General features: G+C 36.5%; 1 non-coding gene across 1 annotated transcript; it reads right to left on the reverse strand.

Moving 5' to 3' along the window:
• Positions 1-18,206: 18,206 nt before the first annotated feature.
• Positions 18,207-18,312, reverse strand: LOC136307109 (U6 spliceosomal RNA). The gene has a single exon (XR_010725799.1). It is a non-coding gene; the product is annotated as a U6 spliceosomal RNA (small nuclear RNA).
• Positions 18,313-18,659: the final 347 nt, after the last annotated feature.

An 18,659-nucleotide genomic window follows, 5' to 3' on the forward strand; every position in this document is an offset into this window, starting at 1 on the left:
TGCTTATGCCTTGGGAGAGTTCCTGTTTTAGCCTCAGATGTGTAACTTTGTATCAAGGACTTTCTTGATTTGCATATGGCTATATAATAAAGCAAACTGGGGTTATGGGGCACTCGGATATTGCCATCTTCATTTGAAGAGTCCTCCCAGTCCCAATTTTTCTTAATAAGTATGTTTCCTTAATTCCACACCATTATTAGGAGCCGTGCTGGTCCGTGGCAGGTGGCCCCCAGGCAGAGCACAGGCAGTGGCTGACCTTCCACCTCCTGGAAGGTCCCAGAGCCAGTGCACTTGGTGGACAGCTTTAGACCATGCTGATTACAACCCAACCACCTCCATAAGCAACACACTCAAGGGGAAAACTCAGTGAACATCAACGCTCCACTGAAACAAGTCCTGCTCTTCAGGGTCAACTGCTACATAGCCACTCCTCCATTGTAGTCACAGCCAGTCCTCAAAGCTCATCAGCCTGGCGGATGGGTTCAATATCTCCCACTGACAGTAACAACAATCCAGGCTCAACTACAGAATGTTGGTGCACACAGCCTACAGAGGGGTACACCTGTAATGCCTAGCTTGGGTGATTAGGGAAGCTTTGCCACTGGGCCTTACAGGACACTTAGTATACAAGGCCACTCTACCAAGCTTAGGATACATAACAGCTCTACCTAGTACATAGAAACAAACACAGGGAAGCAACCACAGGGAGTGTGAAGACAAAGAAACATGTCCCAAATGAAAGAACAGGAGAAATCTCCAGAAAAAAAACTAAATAAAATGGAGGCAAGCAATCTACCAGATATATAATTCAAACCACTGGGCCTGACCTGTGGTGGCGCAGTGGATAAAGTGTCAACCTGGAAATGCTGAGGTTGCCAGTTCAAAACCCTGGGCTTGACTGGTCAAGGCACATAGGGGAGTTGATGCTTTCTGCTCCTCCCCCCTTCTCTCTCTCTCTCTCCCCTCTCTATAATAAATAAATAAAATCTTTAAAAAAAAAAAAAAAAGAAAAGGACAGCCCATATCTATTTCTGGCAACATGATACTGGAGGTGCCAGTCAGCATATAGAAAAGGAAGAAAAAAAAAAATAATTCAAACCACTGGTTAGAAGGATGCTCAACAATCTCAATAAGAACTTCAACAAAAAGCCTGACCTGTGGTGGCACAGTGAATAGAGCATTGACCTGGAATGCTGTGGTCACCAGTACGAAACCCTGGGCTTGCCCAGTCAAGGCATATATGGAAAGCAACTACAAGTTGATGCTTCCTCCTCCACCCTCTCCCCCTTTCTCTCTCTCTTTTTCCTCTTTATAAAATCAATAAATAAAATCTTTAAAAAAAAACTTCAACAAAGAAACAATAAGCATAAAAAAACACAAAATCCCTAAAAAAGAACCAGTCCGAAATGAAAGACACTAAATTACTGGTTTCAATTGCCAGTCCGCAGACTACTGTCAGTCCTCCAGAAAGTCTCACAAAAGAGGACTGGTGGTTGAAAAGCACTGCGCTAACTGAAATAAAGAATGATTTACAGGGAATCAACAGCAGGTAGATCAAGCCGAGAATTAAATTAACTATTTAAAATATAAGGAAGCAAAAAACACCCAGTCAGGACAGCAAAAGGAAAAAAGAATAAAAAATATTGAAGATAGTGTAAGAAGCATCTAGGGCAACTTAGGCATACCAACATTCACATTTGGGGGTGCAAGGAGAAGAGAGAAGGAAATAGACATATAAGTCCAGGAAGCACAGAGAGTCCCAAACAACACGAACTTAAAGAGGCCCACACTTGAGACACATCATAATTAAAATGCAAAAAGTTATAGACAAAGAGATAATCCTGAAAGCAACAAGAGAAAAGCAGTTACTACCTACAACAGAGTCCTCATAAGACTGGCAGCTGATTTCTCAACAGAAACTTTGCAGGCCAGAAGAGAGTGGCAAAAATATTCAAAGTGATAAAAAGCAAGGACAAGATTATTCTACCCAGCAAAGCTATCATTTAGAATCAAAGGACATACAAAGAACTTCCCAGGTGAAAGAAAACAAGCTAAAGGAGTTCATCACCACCAAAACAGTATTGAATGACCTGCTAAAGGGTCTTCCTTAAGATGAAGAAAAAATAAAGATAAAAATGTGAATAATAAAGTGACAATAAATACATATCTATCAGCAATTGAATTTAAAAAATAAAACAAAATAAATGAACAAGCAGAGTAGAAACACACTCACAGATACAGAGACCATTCTGACAGTTGCCAGATGGGAAGGGGGTTGGGGGCTGGGTGGAAAAGGTGGAGAAGGGATAAAGAAATACAAAATGGTTGTTACTGAAGAGTCGTGGGGATATAAAGTACAGCATAGGGAACATGGTCAATTAAAAAAGAAGAAGAAATATGGCCTACACAGCCATGCATTTTTTTAATTTATTGATTGATTTTAGACAGACACACAGAAATATCCATCTGTTCCTATATGTGCATTGGCCAGGCATCAAGTCCACAACCTTTGCATATTGGGGCAGTATTCTAACCCACTGAGCTATCCGGCCAAGGCAAGGCATGCATTTTTTAACTGGTAGAAGGTAGTTAAAGAACTAAATGAGAAACTAATTGGCCCAGCAGAAAGTAAGGATTAAATACGTGATTGTGTTAACAGAAGGCAGCAGATGATAAAAGATACAAGACACCTGTTTTGTGTCACTTCTACCTCAAAGCATATACATGTAATACTGAAACTCAGACTTGGGCTGAGCCTTGTAACCTCCTGACAGATTTCCCCAGATAACAACATAATGCCTATCTGGATTTTTGAATTTCTAGTCCTAAATTCCCCATTATTGAGTTGCCTTTATTTGCCATGTAGGTACTATCCAGAAGTAATTTAACTTAGTGAAAAAGAACTCATGTTCTCAGGTCAAACTTCCTGGTTTCAAGTCCTGCCTCTGTCCTTAACTGGGTATACATAATTTCTTGATGATATATTTAACTTATATTTTAGTTTACTTTTCTGAAATACAGGGGTAATAATAGTCACTCCATCACAAAGTTACAATGAGAATAAAGTGAAATAATATGTGCATTAGTCAGAAGTCTTTGAAATCTAATTCAAGAAATAAAATGGGGCCCACAAAAATTGCTATTTTACACACAGATGAATCTACAAGTTCAAATGATGGCATCAAGCCTTCTCTCCACTATTTGCCTCTGATTCTCTGGGCACAGATCTCGTTTCTCTTACTATGGAAAAGTCTCCCCCATCTACCTAGGTAACAAAGCCACTGGAAGCAGCTGACCTAAACCATTCCAATTTAGCTATCCAATAAAAATAGAGATTATCATTCGGGCATACACATACTGATTTGATACAAATATATTATATATTGAGAAATGATTACCAGAATAAGATTTGTTAACAGACCCATCATCTCACATAGTTACAAATTTTTATGTGTGTGGTTTATATACTTTTCATATGTCAGTTATTTATTTATCAAAAAAGCTGGGGGACAAATAGCAGTTGGAGGGAGGAATAAAACAAAGTAAAGCAAAGATAAGAGTGACAGTGCATTTTTCATTACAAAATATGCAAGAGAGGAGACAATGCAATGAAATATGTAAGTTGGTGAAAACGAAACAACACACAAAACCCCTTCAATCTAGCATTTTATATCCATTGTCAATATCTTTCAAAATAAAGGAGAAATAGACACTGCAATTTTATGTTAACAAAAGCTGAAAAAATTTTTACTGTCAGCATCTGCACTACAAGAAGAATTCAAGTGAAGGGAAAATAATACCTTATAGAAACATATACAAAGGGTATTAAAAAGTACTGGAAATGGTAAATATGTAGGTAAAAATAAAATTATTTTTCTTCTATTTATTAAGCTGTAATTGACATATAACTCTATATAAGCTTAAGCTGTACAATGTATCTGATACATTTATATATCATATAATAAAATGTTTTTCTCATTTATAATCTTTTAAGATTATTGATTTTAGTAGCAATAATAATAAAAAGGTATTGTGGGGTTTATCTATAGATGATAAATGTAAGAAAACAATTATACAAAGGATGAAGAGGAGAAATTGAATTAACTCTTGTAAAATTCTTACATCACATGTAAATGGTATTATGATACTATTTATAAAGTGTGATAACTTAAGTGTACATAGTATAAATATTAGCAACCAATAAAAAAAATGAAATAGAGCAAAAAGGTATAGCTAAGAAGCTAATAGTGGTGATAAAATGGAATTCTAAAAATATACTCAATTAATTCAAAATAAGTTAGGGAAGGAGGATACAAGGAATAAAGTGCAGAAGATGCAACTATAAACCAGTAACAGGTTGTAGACTGAAACCTAACGATATTGTTTAGTATAAAAAGGTAAATGGTTAAACACTCCATTAAAAGGCAGAACTTGTCCAGCAAGATTTTTAAATAACATTCAATTTTACATTTTCTATAGTAAACTCACTTTAAAAATAATGACACAGGTTAAAAGTCAAAAGATCATAAATTTTATACTATTTTATTCTAATCATGAGAAAATCAGAGTAACTCAATTAGTATCAGCAAATTAAAGTCATTAGGACACAAAATATTGCCAGAGGTAAAGAGAGTTGTTTTATAACAATTAAAGGGTTAGTTTTTGAAAGACACAGAATTCTAAATGTGTCTGTACATAATTACAGAATTTCAAAATACATGGAGCAAAACTGACAGGACTGAAAGGATGTATAGACAAATCCTTAATCATAGTTGAACATATTGATACTTTTGTCTTAACAGTTGATAAAACAAGTATAAAAATCAGCAAGAATACAAAAGACAAGCACAAGACCATCAATCAATTTGTTTTAATTGACAGCTATTGAATACTACACCCAACAGCTGCAGAACTGATATTCTTTTAAAGTGCACATGAAGATTCACCGAAACAACCATTGATAGGTCATAAAACAAATCTCAATGAACTTAAAAGATAATACAAGTATATTTTTTATTACAGCAGGATTAAATTTTACAACAATGACACATAAAAACACCCAACAAATATCCTCAATGTGATAAAGGCATTCATGAAAAAATACAGCTTATGTTATACTTAAAGATGAAAGAATAAAAACTTTCCCCTCTAAGATCAGGAACAAGACAAGGATTCAACTTTTGCCAATCCTATTCAACATTGTACTAGACATTTTAACCAGAGCAACTCCTCCCCCCCAAAAAAAAAGGAATAAAAAAAACATTTGATTTGGAGATTAATAAATAAAATCTTGATTCACAGATGACATAATTTTACATATAGAAAATAGTAAAGAATCTGAAAAAAAACTATTAGAGTTAATAAATTCATCTAAGTGGCAGAACACAAATCAATATGTAAAAGTGAGTTGTATTTTTATAGCAATAAACAATCCAAATAAAAATTAAGAAAACAATTTCATTTACAATATCATCAAAATATTAAAATCTTTGGAATGAATTTAACCAAGAAGTTATAAGACAGTACACTGGAAACCACAAAACATTGCTGAAAAGGATAGACATATTAGCAAACAGAATAGAATTGAGAATTCAAAAATAAACCCATCCACCTATGGTCAATTGATTTTCAATATGGGGTGCCAAGAATATACAATAGGGAAAGAATAGCCTCTTCAACAAGAATACCTGGTAAATTTTTATAACTATAGATTTGACAATGAAGTCTTAAATATGACACTAAAAAGCACAAGCAACAAAAGAGAAAAACAGATAAACTGAATGTCAGCAAAATTAAAAACTTTTGTATATCTGAAGATATTACCAAGGAAGTGAAAAAAACAATTTGACTGGGATAAAATATTTATAAATTATATAGCTCATAAGAGTTTAGTATCCAGAATCTATAAAAGACTCTTAGAATTCAGCAACAGAGGACAAATACTCAATTTTTAAAAATGAATAAATGTCCTAGCCAGTTAGCTCAGTCTGTTAAGAATGTGGTCCCAAAACACCAAGGTTACAGGTTCAATCCCTGGTCAGGGCACACACATGAACAGCAACCAAAATATGCACGACTGAGTGGAACAACAAATGCTTCCCTTCCCCCTCCCCTCTATCTCTCTTCTTCTCTCTGTCTCTCTAAAAATCAATGAAAATTAAGCCCTGGCCAGATAACTCAGTTGGTTGGAGCATCAACCTGGAGCTCAGAGGTTGCCAGTTGGATTTCTGATCAGGGCACATACAGGAGCAGCTTGATGTTCCTGTCTCTCTCTCTCTCACACTCTGCATCTCTCTCTCTCTCTGCCTTTCTCAAAACAAACAAACAAAATTAAATAAAAAATAATAAAATAAAAATGAGCAAAAAACTAGAATAGACATCTTTCCCAAAAAGATATATAAGTGGCCAATCATCACACAAAAAGATGTTCAATGTCATTAGAGAAATGCAAATTAAAACCATAATTACATTCCACTTCACATCCACAGGGATGGCTATAATAAAAAAAAAAGGAGAAAATAAGTACTGGCAAGGATGTGAAAAAACTGAAATCCCTGTATGTTACTAGTAAAAATGTAAAATTGGACAGCTAGCTACTGTGGAAAAGTATTGTGTGTCTTCAAAAAAGTTAAACAGAATTACCACATGACTCAGGAATTCCACTCCTAGATATATACCCATGAAATTTAGAGTTATTTAAACAAAACTTTCTCACAAGTAGCCAAAAGTTGGAAACAACTCAAACATCCTTCAACTGATGAATAAACAAAACTATATTCATACAGTAGAATATTATTTAGCCATAAAAAGAAATGAAGTAGTGATGCATGCTACAATATGGTTGAACCATGAACACATGCAAAGTGGAAGAAGCCAGACATAACAGGTTGTTTATCGTATGATTCAATTTTCATATGAAATATTCAGAATAGGTAAATCTATTGAAACCGAAAAGATTAGAGGTTGTCAGAAAGAAGGGAAGTGGAAGTTACTGCTTTAAGGGTACAGGGAGTCCTTCTGAGATGATGGAAATGTTTTAGAACTAGATAGCACTGAGGGCTGCACAACATTATAAATATGCTCAATGTCAGTTAATCGTATTCTAAAATATGATTGGTTTTATGTTATATAAATTTTACCTCAATAATAAAATAAATCAATAGCAAAAATAAAAGTGCAAAATCCCCAATTATTTGGAAATTAAACAAAACAAAACACCTCTAAATAACCTTTGAGTCAAAGAAGAAAAAGGAAAGTTAGAAAATATTTTAACTGAGTGATAGTAATAACAGAGAATATCAGAATTTTTAAGTTGCATCTATAGAAGTGATTATATTACTATTTATAATTTTAGCACAGTGAATAAAGCATCAACCCGGAATGGTGAGGTCATGGGTTTGAAACCCAGGCTCGCCCGGTCAAGGCACATAAGAGAAGCAACTACTACAAGTTCCTGCTTCCCGCCTTTCTATACCTTCTCATTCTCTCTCTCTCCCTTTCTCTAAAATCAATAAATAAGATCTTTTTAAAATATTTATAATTTTAAATGTTTATATTGAAAAAGAATAATAGATCCTGGTTGGGGAACATGTGGGAATCAGCCTCACTATTTCCCTTTCTCTCACCTAAAAAAGTAAATATTTTTATTTATTTACTTATTTTTACAGGGACAGAGAGAGAGTCATAGAGAGGAATAGATAGGGACAGACAGACAGGAACGGAGAGAGATGAGAAGCACCAATCATTAGTTTTTTGTTATGACACTTTAGTTGTTCATTGATTGCTTTCTCATATGTGTGCCTTGACCGCGGGCCTTCAGCAGACCAAGTAACCCCTTGCTCAAGCCAGCAACCTTGGGTCCAAGCTGGTGACCTTTTTGCTCAAATCAGATGAGCCCGCGCTCGAGCTGGTGACCTCGGGGTCTCGAACCTGGGTCCTTCTGCATCCCAGTCCGATGCTCCTGGTCAGGCTAAAAAAGTAAATAAATGAATAAATAAAATCATAAACCGATGGTCTAAGCTTCTCTCTTAATAAATTAAAATAACAGGAACATATTAAACCCAGGGTAAAAGAAATTATAAAGACAAGAATGGAAATCAATAAAAAAAAATTTTAATTAAATAGAGAAAATCCGTGAGACTATATGTTGTTTTTTTAAAAAATCAAAAAGTTTTATAAACCTCTAGCTAGTCTAATCAAGAAAAACATAGAGAAGACACAAATTAACAATAAGAATGAAAGAAGGGACATTATTACAGATCCTAGTTACATTAAAAGGGTACTAAGAGATTACCATGAATACCTTCATGCTAATATTTGACTATATAAATGAAATAGACTAATTTTTTTAAGATACTGGCAGCTTGTATTTTACAATAATAATTCTCATCCCACATATTCCTTCAGAACTTCATCTCTTCCTTCAAGAAACAGAGTCTCTGTCTCACACTCCTGAACCTTGGAACTGCTGTGCAACCGCTTCCATTATTGGAATACAACTGAGTGGTGCTATGTAACTTCAGAAGCTAGGTCATAAAAGGTATATATAGTTTCAACATGACCCTATCAAAATTTTAAAGTTCTGTTCTTTAAAAAATAGCATTAATAAAATAAAAAATGATAGCCAGTGATCACACTGTTCACCCGAGAGTTCATGCCACACATCCCAAAAGATCTTTATTCTTGTACCTTCTACTGCACGTTCTGCCATACTCACGATGCATCCCACACACTGCATTTAGCATTGTAGTTATGGGTGTATTTCTCTTAATGCCTCTACTCTAGTATTAACTGGGGCCATGTCTATGACATGTAACCTAGTTCACTGCCTTTCCTATAAAAGCTGCTAACACACACTTGTTGACTTGTTTCCTCTGATATTCATAAATCTGATGCAGCAGAAAGACATCTGAAAGCAAAACTTACTATCAATAGCAGTAAGAACAGAAAAACCAATATGTGACCCTATTTTAATTTCAGTTATAAGCATACAGTAGCATAAAGAGCCAAAATCGACCTTGAGTGAATGCTGCCTCTGCCAAGAGCTGGGTGACAATGGCAGGATTACTTATCTTCTCTGAGTGTCAGTAAAAATGCTTGACAGCTTTAAGTAAAATAAGTTAATGTAAAAGTCGTAGTGTAGTTCCAAACATAGAATGTGACAAACTCTTCCCTTCTACATCTCACTTCATTTTAACCCTCCAGAATAGACACCACACATTAAATAGAGGTTAAATAGCCTGATCATAATAGACACTATATGTGCCACATAGAAATAGAGATCAAATGTTGCCATATCTTCTTCTGGTGAAATTAAAACAGGAATCTGAAATTTTCTGTGGAATTTCTCCACATTTAAATGTTGATAGTGAAGTCAAAATTATTAAAACACTGTGTTTGCCAATACTGTGAAGTCAAACAAAACTTGTTTGCAGTCTTGCACCATCCAATAGGCCACAAATTCGCTACCTTTACTCATTTAAAAAGACAAAAAAAAAATTCAAACACCTGTAACACAACCTGAATTTAGGTACTTAAGAAAACATCTCTGTATCTATGCACACACACATTGTGTGGCATACACAGGCATACATACGTTTTGAGACCTGTTGTCAGAAAACATCTGCTCATTTTATTTGTCTTCCAACTGATTATTTCCCAACATGATGACATGTATTTAGCTAATCCCAGCAGGAGAAATTATTATATTACGTTTCTCCTCCATTTAGCTAGACAACAATTCTTGAACACAAGGTCAAAATCATTCTGCCTTAGCCATTCTCCCATGTTTTTAACAACTGCCTTTGTGCCCAGATGGTCTCATTCACAGCCTTTCTCAATACACACGTGCTTTGCCATTTTTTGGAGGCTCCTTTCTTCTTAAGAGTTGAAGTCACAAGATAAGTGACAAATTTTTAAAGGCTAATTAAGAACCTTTCTGCATATGCCCTACTTAATTAGCTTCTGTCAACCTTGATTATACTCAAATTTTCAAATTACTCTTTACTTATATTTATTCTGCTTATATGAATAATATGAAAAAAAAAGAGAGGAAAGTTACAGTTCTGAGCTTTTCCAGTGAGTGACTACTACAGTGTGTCTGTAAAGTCATGGTGCACTTTTGACCGGTCACAGGAAAGCAACAAAAGACGATAGAAATGTGAAATCTGCACCAAATAAAAGGAAAACTCTCCCAGTTTCATACCTCTTCAGTGCAGTTCGATGTGGGCTCACACACAGATTTTTTAGGGCTCCTTAGGTAGCTATCCCGTATAGCCTCTACAGACTTGTCACTGACTGATGGCCTACCAGAACGGGGTTTCTCCACCAAACTGCCGGTTTCCTTCAACTGCTTATCCCACTGAGTAATGTTATTCCTATGTGGTGGTGCTTCATTATAAACACGCCAATATTCACGTTGCACTTTGCTCACGGATTTGAATTTAGCGAGCTACAGAACACACTGAACTTTCCTCTGTACCGTCCATATCTCGACTGGCATGGCCATGGGGGGCTCCGCTGTATACACAGTGATATGTCATCATCTGTGCATGCACACATGCTGCCATATCATCCTACAGAAACTGGGAGGGTTTTCCTTTTATTTGGTGCAGATTTTACATTTCTATCAGCTTTTGTTGCTTTCCTGTGACTGGTCAAAAGTGCACCATGACTTCATGGACACACTGTATATTGTAATAAAGGAATTATCAAAATTATATAAATGTTAACCCACAAACTCTTTAATGTGAATATATTTCACTGTGATGAACTCCTATAATTGCTGTGCATATTTAAGGGTGGAAAGGTAATCTTTCTCTGGCTTGATAGTTCCTGGTGACTGCTCTGGAATTTCTTAATATGAAGGTGACTAATGGGGAGGAAACTTTCTCTGCTCTGTACTAAGGCTTCCCAAATTCTGGAGTGTATACAACTCATTTGTGAAACTTGTTAATAATTCATATTCCCTGGTCTCACTTGCAGCTGTGTGACCCTTATCCTAAGTGTCCTTAATCCTCTCGGGCCCTCAGTATTCTCCTGTATGAAATAGAAATTATGTCTACGTAATTTGAGAGTTTAAAATAAAATAATGATCAATAGCCTTAGCACAGTCCCAAACATAGAGCACCTCCATTGTCCCTAGATCCTGAGTCAGTGAGCCCCTTCCCTTCGTGGTCCTGTAGGAGATCTGGGAACTGAGCATACTTTGAGAAATGCTTTCCTTGTCTCTGGACTGATTCCCAGCTGTGGTTCTACTTCAGAATTACCTGTGAAGCCTTTCAAACTATTAATCCTTGGGCTTTACTCCCAGAAAGTCTAACACTGCATGTCTGGCAAGGAGCCCACGCATTCTGGAAGCTTGGAAAAAGTGATTCCAATACAAGTCAGAGTTGAGAATCATTACTCCACAGTAGTGCTCTCCAGATATTTTTATCCATGTCCACAGTGGAAAAATTTCAGCGTGTATCTATAGTATCTGGATATCAGTTTTATAAACTAAAGGCCAGTTTTACTCTTATGGATTATATACTTAAAAATACCCAAAATGGAAACTTTAAAATAAAACAAAAATATTTTATACTGTTATTTATTAACAGCATCAAAACTTCTTTTAGCATATGCTTTTATTATTGACTTTAGACAGAGAGGGAGACAAAGAGAGAGAGAAATATCAATCTAGTATTCCACTTATTTATGCAACCATTGATTGATTCTTGTATGTGTCCTGACCAAATATCAAACCGGCAACCTTAATGTATGAGGATGATGCTCTAACTGGCCAGGGTAAAACTCTTTTGCTATCAGTTAAAAATTGTTTTAAATAAGATTCTAGAAACTTATTTCTTAAATGTTTACTTGCCGTAATGGCTTCATCATGCCACTAGCTACCATTTCACGGCATAACATCAGAATAGCTCAAGGTGCAATGCACACTCAATATATTAGTCATGTATCTGAAATCACACATCATTAGTGATAGTGGATATAAGTTCATGTTTCTGAGAACCTTCTTGATCATTCTAATCTTTTTGGATGACAGCTTACTAGATCTGATTCGGGTGTCACTATTTTCACTTTGCAATGTGTCTAATGAAGAACTTGTATTAGGGGTCAAAGAAGTATTGATGCTGACATTTTCTTCTTGTCTGGCTGTATTTCTATTCTTAGTATTACTTCTAATCAGTAACTTTTTTTGCAACAATCTTTTGAGGCCATGGCAATGCCTTAAGGCTCCACTAAATATTCCTATTTTTGGATTATCATAGGCCACACTTGACTTCTGATTCATTCAGAAAATATAAGCTAAGAATCACAGTTTGCCAGAGGTCAGAGCTAAGCGTTCTTCTGCTAGAGTCCTTCAACAGTCCTTGCTGCAGTCCAAGGGGTAGCTCCTAAGCTCTCTGTGTGACAGCTCAGGTACAACAGTATGAAATCCTTCACATTGGCTTATTTAAAGATCCACCCTGGTAGCCAATGTCTCTTGTAGCAACTCCATATGCACAGCTTCTGGGCTCTCACAGGGACCAAGATCAGTTCCAAGATCACCATTCTCAACCCAAAGCTATGGTGTTCCCATTTGAAAATTAGAGCTCTCCCAGTTGAACCATAGCTTTTTATTCACTCATTTTTACCAGTAAGTAATGTTGCCTAGCAACCTACTTGACATGCTACCTACCAGGACTCTAAGGGAAAAAGCTGGGAAGCTAACAAAGGGCAGGTTCTAATCCAGAAGGAGAAAGAGTTTGATAACCCTTTATTCACACCACTGCAGATATCCAATTTTGTGGCAGTTAGTTTAGTTAAAACTAGAGGATATAATCTTTAAGTTCATTTAACTGAGTACACATAGCACACATCAAACTGCAATATTCCAAAAGATAACAAGCAAGTGAGGGTATCTCTCTTATCTCTGCATTGGGGATGCTCGTATCCAAATATCTCATGTACTAACCAGTGGTGGGAGTCAAATAATTTAAAAACCAGTTCTCTGCCCTAATGATCATTTAAGTTTAAAAAAAACAAATACCAAAAGGTAGTTTATTATTCCATGCATTTAATACTTAAATAAGAACAATAAAAAAAGTACACAAAACTAGATTATGTTATCAGAATTTTAAAATATTAACAAAAAATATTAAATAATATCTGCCAAAAAATCATAAAGCTTTTATTTAAGGTATTTCCATATTGCTTCTTGATTGGCATCCTCACCTGCAATTTTTTTCACTTAAGTTTAAAAAAAACAAATACCAAAAGGTAGTTTATTATTCCATGCATTTAATACTTAAATAAGAACAATAAAAAAGGTACACAAAACTAGATTATGTTATCAGAGTTTTAAAATATTAACAAAAAATATTAAATAATATCTGCCAAAATTTAATAAATAATATTAAATTTTTTTATAGGCCCTTAGTTGCATTCACTGTTGCACAGATTAATGTTTAAAAAGAGTAAGGAATGTAAATTTGTGTTTCCACATTGGGCAGCTACCCAGGCTCCCACCTTAGGGAGAAGCCTGATTACAAGTGCCATTTTAACTACTGGTTTGCCAAACTCAACAAAAATTAGGTATCGGTTCTGCTGAACCAGTGGGAACTGGCTGAATCCCACCACTGGTACTAACACAAAATGGAAATATTTGACCCAGGGACTGGACTGAGAAAGTATAGTATTATTCTCATATTAAATACTGTTAGACTTTAACATTTTTAGTGAGGTTTAGGTTCACAACAAAATTGAGAGTAAGGTACAGAGATTTCCCATATATACCTTCTGTCCCCACACATCTATAGCTTCTCCCATTACCAATATCACTCAGCACAGTGGTAATGTATTATAATTGATGAATTTACATAGATGCATCATAATAACCCAAAGTCCGTAGTTTACATTAGAATTCACTCTTGATGTTGTACGTGCTATGAGTTTGGACAAACGTATAATGACAGGTATTTACCATTAAATCCACCAGTAAAAAATAAGAGTCATAATGAACATGATACAATTCATTGTTATGTGAGGCTTTGAGGCTCTGGTTCCAGCTCAGTAAAACCAGTGATCTCCTCTCTCTGTGCAATAATAAAAAAACACAGTGAACGCAATTTTCTTATCTTTTGGGATTAAAAGGATAGATAGATGATAGATAGATAGATGATAGACAAATGATAGATAGATAGATGATAGATAGATAGATGATAGACAGATAGATAGATAGATAGATAGATAGATGATAGATGGATAATCTCACATTCACTGGGTTGTATCATCTCTTCTCTGGAAACACTGTTATTAGGCTTGTATGATCTGAGCTCTGCTTACTTCACCAGCCTTATTCATTCACCCTTCCCTGTTTTCTCTGTACACCATTCTTACATTGGCTTTTTTTTTTAATTCTTCTAATCCAGTGCTCTCTAACTGTTATGCATTTATGAATCACCTGGGGATTTGTTGTACAGATTTTGATTGGGTCTGGGAGAAAGTCAAACAATCTCCTGGTGGTATTGATATTAGCATTCTCAGCTTCGATAGGACCCTCTTCTTATTACATTTGGTTTGCTATAACAAAAATTCCATGGAGTAGGTGCCTTCTAGACAACAGAAATTTATTTCTCACAGTTATGGAATCTGGGAAGCCCAAGATTAAGATGCCAGCAGATTCGGTATCTGGTGAGAACCCACTTTACTGTAACCTTGAATGGTCAAAGGGGTGAAGGAACTCTGTTGGGCTGATAAGAGCACTAATCCCATTCATAAGGGCTTCAATGCTCATGACCGAATAACCTTCCAAAGGCCTCACCTCCAATACCATCACATTGAGCCCTGGATTTCAGCCCATGAATTTCCAGGGACACAAACATTCAGTCTACAGCAGCCCCTCTGTCATAGTCTCTCTTAGCACCTTAGCCATTTCCTCATGATGCTCATCAGCATTACAGTTAAACAATAACATGTGCAAATAAACCTGTTTGCTTTCTGCTCAAATTTCTTTTATAGCAGGAATCGTGCCTGCCCACTTTGTTCATTGTTATATCTCCAGTGCCTAGCATTGTGCCCTGCACATGATAAGAACCAAACTAGTATTTATTAAGTAAATAAATCAGTCAAATATATAAATATTTGAGTCTGGTAATAAGATGCGAAAAACTAAAGAAATGTGATCCTTACATTTCTCTTTCTTTCTTTCTTTCTTTTTCTTTCTTTCTTTCTTTCTTTCTTTCTCTCTTTCTCTCTTTCTTTCTCTTTCTCTCTCTCTCTCTCTCTCTCTCTCTCTCTCTCTCTCTGTCTTTCTCCCACATTCACCCTGACCAGGACCTACCCAGCAGGCCCCTACTGGGGTGATGCTCTGCCCATCTGGAGCTGCTGCTCCATTGCTCAGCAACTGAGCTATTTTAGCACCTGAGGTGAAGCCACGGAGCCATCCTTAGTGCCTGGGGCCAATTTTCATTTGAATTATTTGAGCCATGGCTGTAGGAAGGGGAAGAGAGAGAGAGAGAGAGAGAGAGAGAGAAGGGGGCAGGGTGGAGAAGCAAATGGTCACTTCTCCTGTGTGTTCTGATGTTCTGACCTGGAATTAAACCCAGGATTTCCACATTCCAGGCTGACACTCTACTACTGAGCCAATGACCAGGGATACATTTCTTAACTATATAAGAAATATATATATTTTTATTATTTAATCTTAAAGAAGACTGTATAATATTATTACTATGTTAGTCAAATATTAAGCAACTATTTTGTCAGTAAATAGATGATGTTACAAAGATAGAAAGGATCCCAGACCTAACAAAGCTGTAGTCTTGTAAGGAAGACAGATATTCAAGAGCTTAAGATTCAAACAAATCTCAGGAAACTAATGTCAAGCACCTCCCCACCCTCCCTCCATAGTGGGTAAGAGCCGAAAATAACAAATGGTGTACACTGCTCTAAGCCAATTCATATAAACAATTACATGCATTCAATCAAATAATTTTGGATTAAACGGGGTGGTTATAAACATATAATGAAGGCCCTAATCCTGGCCTAGAGGAAATGGAAGCTTCTCTGGGGAACTACAGTTAGACTGAGACCTGAACAGTAGTTTATCCAGGCAAAGGGAGAAAAGTATGGAGATATCAGACAGGGAATGTACAGTAATATAGTAATAAAATATATAAAAATATAGAAGACATATAGAAATAAGTTAGGATATAATAATAAAAGCCATTAAGCCATGTGAATAAGGCTACATCCTCTGGCTGGGAGCTAATCTAATGTGTAGGGATATGATAGGCAGACTCTGCCTTCTGCACAGGGCCCAGTTAGTGTGTGTGTGGAATTATATATAGATTAAAAAGAGCTCCCTGTGAGGAACTCCCAAAAAGTGGGTTGATGTGATAATCCCGTAGATTAACACACCTGTTAGAAGGTGTGTGCCAGAAAAGGTACTAAAGCCTCGTGGATACCAGCTGCAGTCAGTTGTCCAGACTCCAGTGTTGAACGTGGACTGTCTCCACACCACTCCGACCAAGAACAGCCTAAAGGAACACAGTGACGGGCCCCATTAAGCTGTACCCAGGCACACCATCGGATCTGTGAGTAATAAACTGCCTGTGTGATTCTTGCAACTAACTTGTAGTCGGTCGTGTCTTTCCTCTGGTGGCAATTGGTCTCAGTACCAATAAGGAGAATCTTATGCTATAGCCACCTCAAGAGTGTCTCAAAGAGGCCACTAGCCCTGCAGTTATGCAGGAGTGTCCCACTGTGTGGGGAAGTCGAATCGGGACACCTGGTTTGAGCCTGAGCTCCACTAGGACAGCGAACAACATGTTCCAAGATCGTATTCAAGGAGCCTGAAGAAAACATCTTGACTGAACAGTCGAGTAGGGCTAGATGTGTGAGATGAAGCTGGAGAAAGAGACAGGAAGCAGGTTACGCAGGAACTTGTAGAGAATTTTAAACTTGACTTGGAGTTCAATGCCAAATCTCTAAGGAGTTTTAAGCAGAGAAATAATGTGCTCTGATAGCAGTGCTGGAAGATATATTGCTGGCTCCTGGACAATTATATCAGAATAAACCAGATAAGCCCTTCCTTGTCCTAATGATCATAATATCATTTTTATGTTTATTTATTCTTCTGCAGTTTTCTGAACCATAAACTATCTCTGTCCTTTGTAAATTAGTTGGTGATTCATCCTGAACCTTATAAAGCTCAGCTGGAGGCATTCTGTTGTATATGGTCTTCAGATATCCCCCTAAATTTAATCAAAAAGCCATAATTTAATCTTTTATTGTTCTCAGTAGTATTATCTTATCCATTTAGGTAACAATATTTCATTCAATTATTAATGTTGCAGAAATTAGAATTATATTTCAATTTAAAAAGATACAGGAAAGGGTTCTTAGTGTCTGGGAAGCAATATAAATGACTATTAGGTTTGAGGAGAGAAATTTGACTGATTGATATCAAAACCTGAAATTGCTATAACATTCCAAGTGCTTTGGGTCAGCAATGCTGTACACTCCCTCCACTCCAGAGAGAGAACTTCTACTTTGAATCTGGATTTAGATGTAACAAAATGAAGAAATCTATTTCTTTTTTTAATAACATTTTTTTAAAAAACTAAATGTGTTGGGGTGACACTGGTTGATAACATGAGTTTCACGTGCACAGTTCTATAGCGCACCGCCTGCAAATAGCCCTCGGTGGCACATCTTTATTGCAGGTTCTAAGCACTTCACACACATACCACCTTTTATTTCACAGCGGTCATGGGAGCAGATGCTGCTATTGGCTCCATTTACAAAGGGGGCAAAGAAGTACATGAATCTGTAACAAATGACATCTTAAAATTTCTGTCTTTGACTTGTTCACCTCCATTCTACCATCTCAACTACTCATCTCCTTCCCCAGATCCTGACCTACATTGAGTTTAGCAATTCTTTCCTTTTAGTTAATTTTCATTTTTAATTTATTGTGTTGACATGGTTTCAAGTGTCTCACTCAATATAACACCCTCTGCCCCCCGCATCGTGTCCTGCATGTCCCATGCTCAGTCTCTTTTCATCCCCGTTTTTCTTCCTCAGCCCCCCACCTCCACTTCTCCTCTTCCTCTGGCTATTGCTACCCTGTTGTCTGTATATATGTGTTATGTGTATAATATTTTGGCTTATGCCTTCACCTTCTTTAATCCCGTCCCCACTTCCCCCTTCCCTCTGACAGCTGTCCGTCTGCTCCCTGCTTCACGAATTTGCGTGTCATCCTTGCACAGGGGCCATGCTAATCTTCTCTGTATTGTTCCAGTTTTAGTATATGTGCTGCCAAGCAAGCAGGAAGAACTCTATTTCTTAGCAGCACAGTTCTTACTAAGGAATATACTTTTTTAAATCATTTCCTCATGATACAAGCATTATAGTTAAACAATGTGTAACTAAATCTGTTTGCTTTCTGCTCAAATTTCTTTTATAGCAGGGATCATGCCTGCCCAGTTTGTTCACTGTTTCTTCATTTAAAGAGTATTTGTTTGATTATATGATGGGTAGGAATGGGAGTAGTAAGTGTGAGTCCCTTTGCCCAAAGGACTACCTAATGTTAATACCATGTAGTTCTTCCTTTGCAACATCTGTGTGGTACTATTGATAATTGCCCAAGGGCCATGCTTATAAACAAAAGGTAGGTG

This window comes from Saccopteryx bilineata, chromosome 5 (genome assembly GCF_036850765.1).
Source record: "Saccopteryx bilineata isolate mSacBil1 chromosome 5, mSacBil1_pri_phased_curated, whole genome shotgun sequence".
Lineage (NCBI taxonomy): Eukaryota > Metazoa > Chordata > Mammalia > Chiroptera > Emballonuridae > Saccopteryx > Saccopteryx bilineata.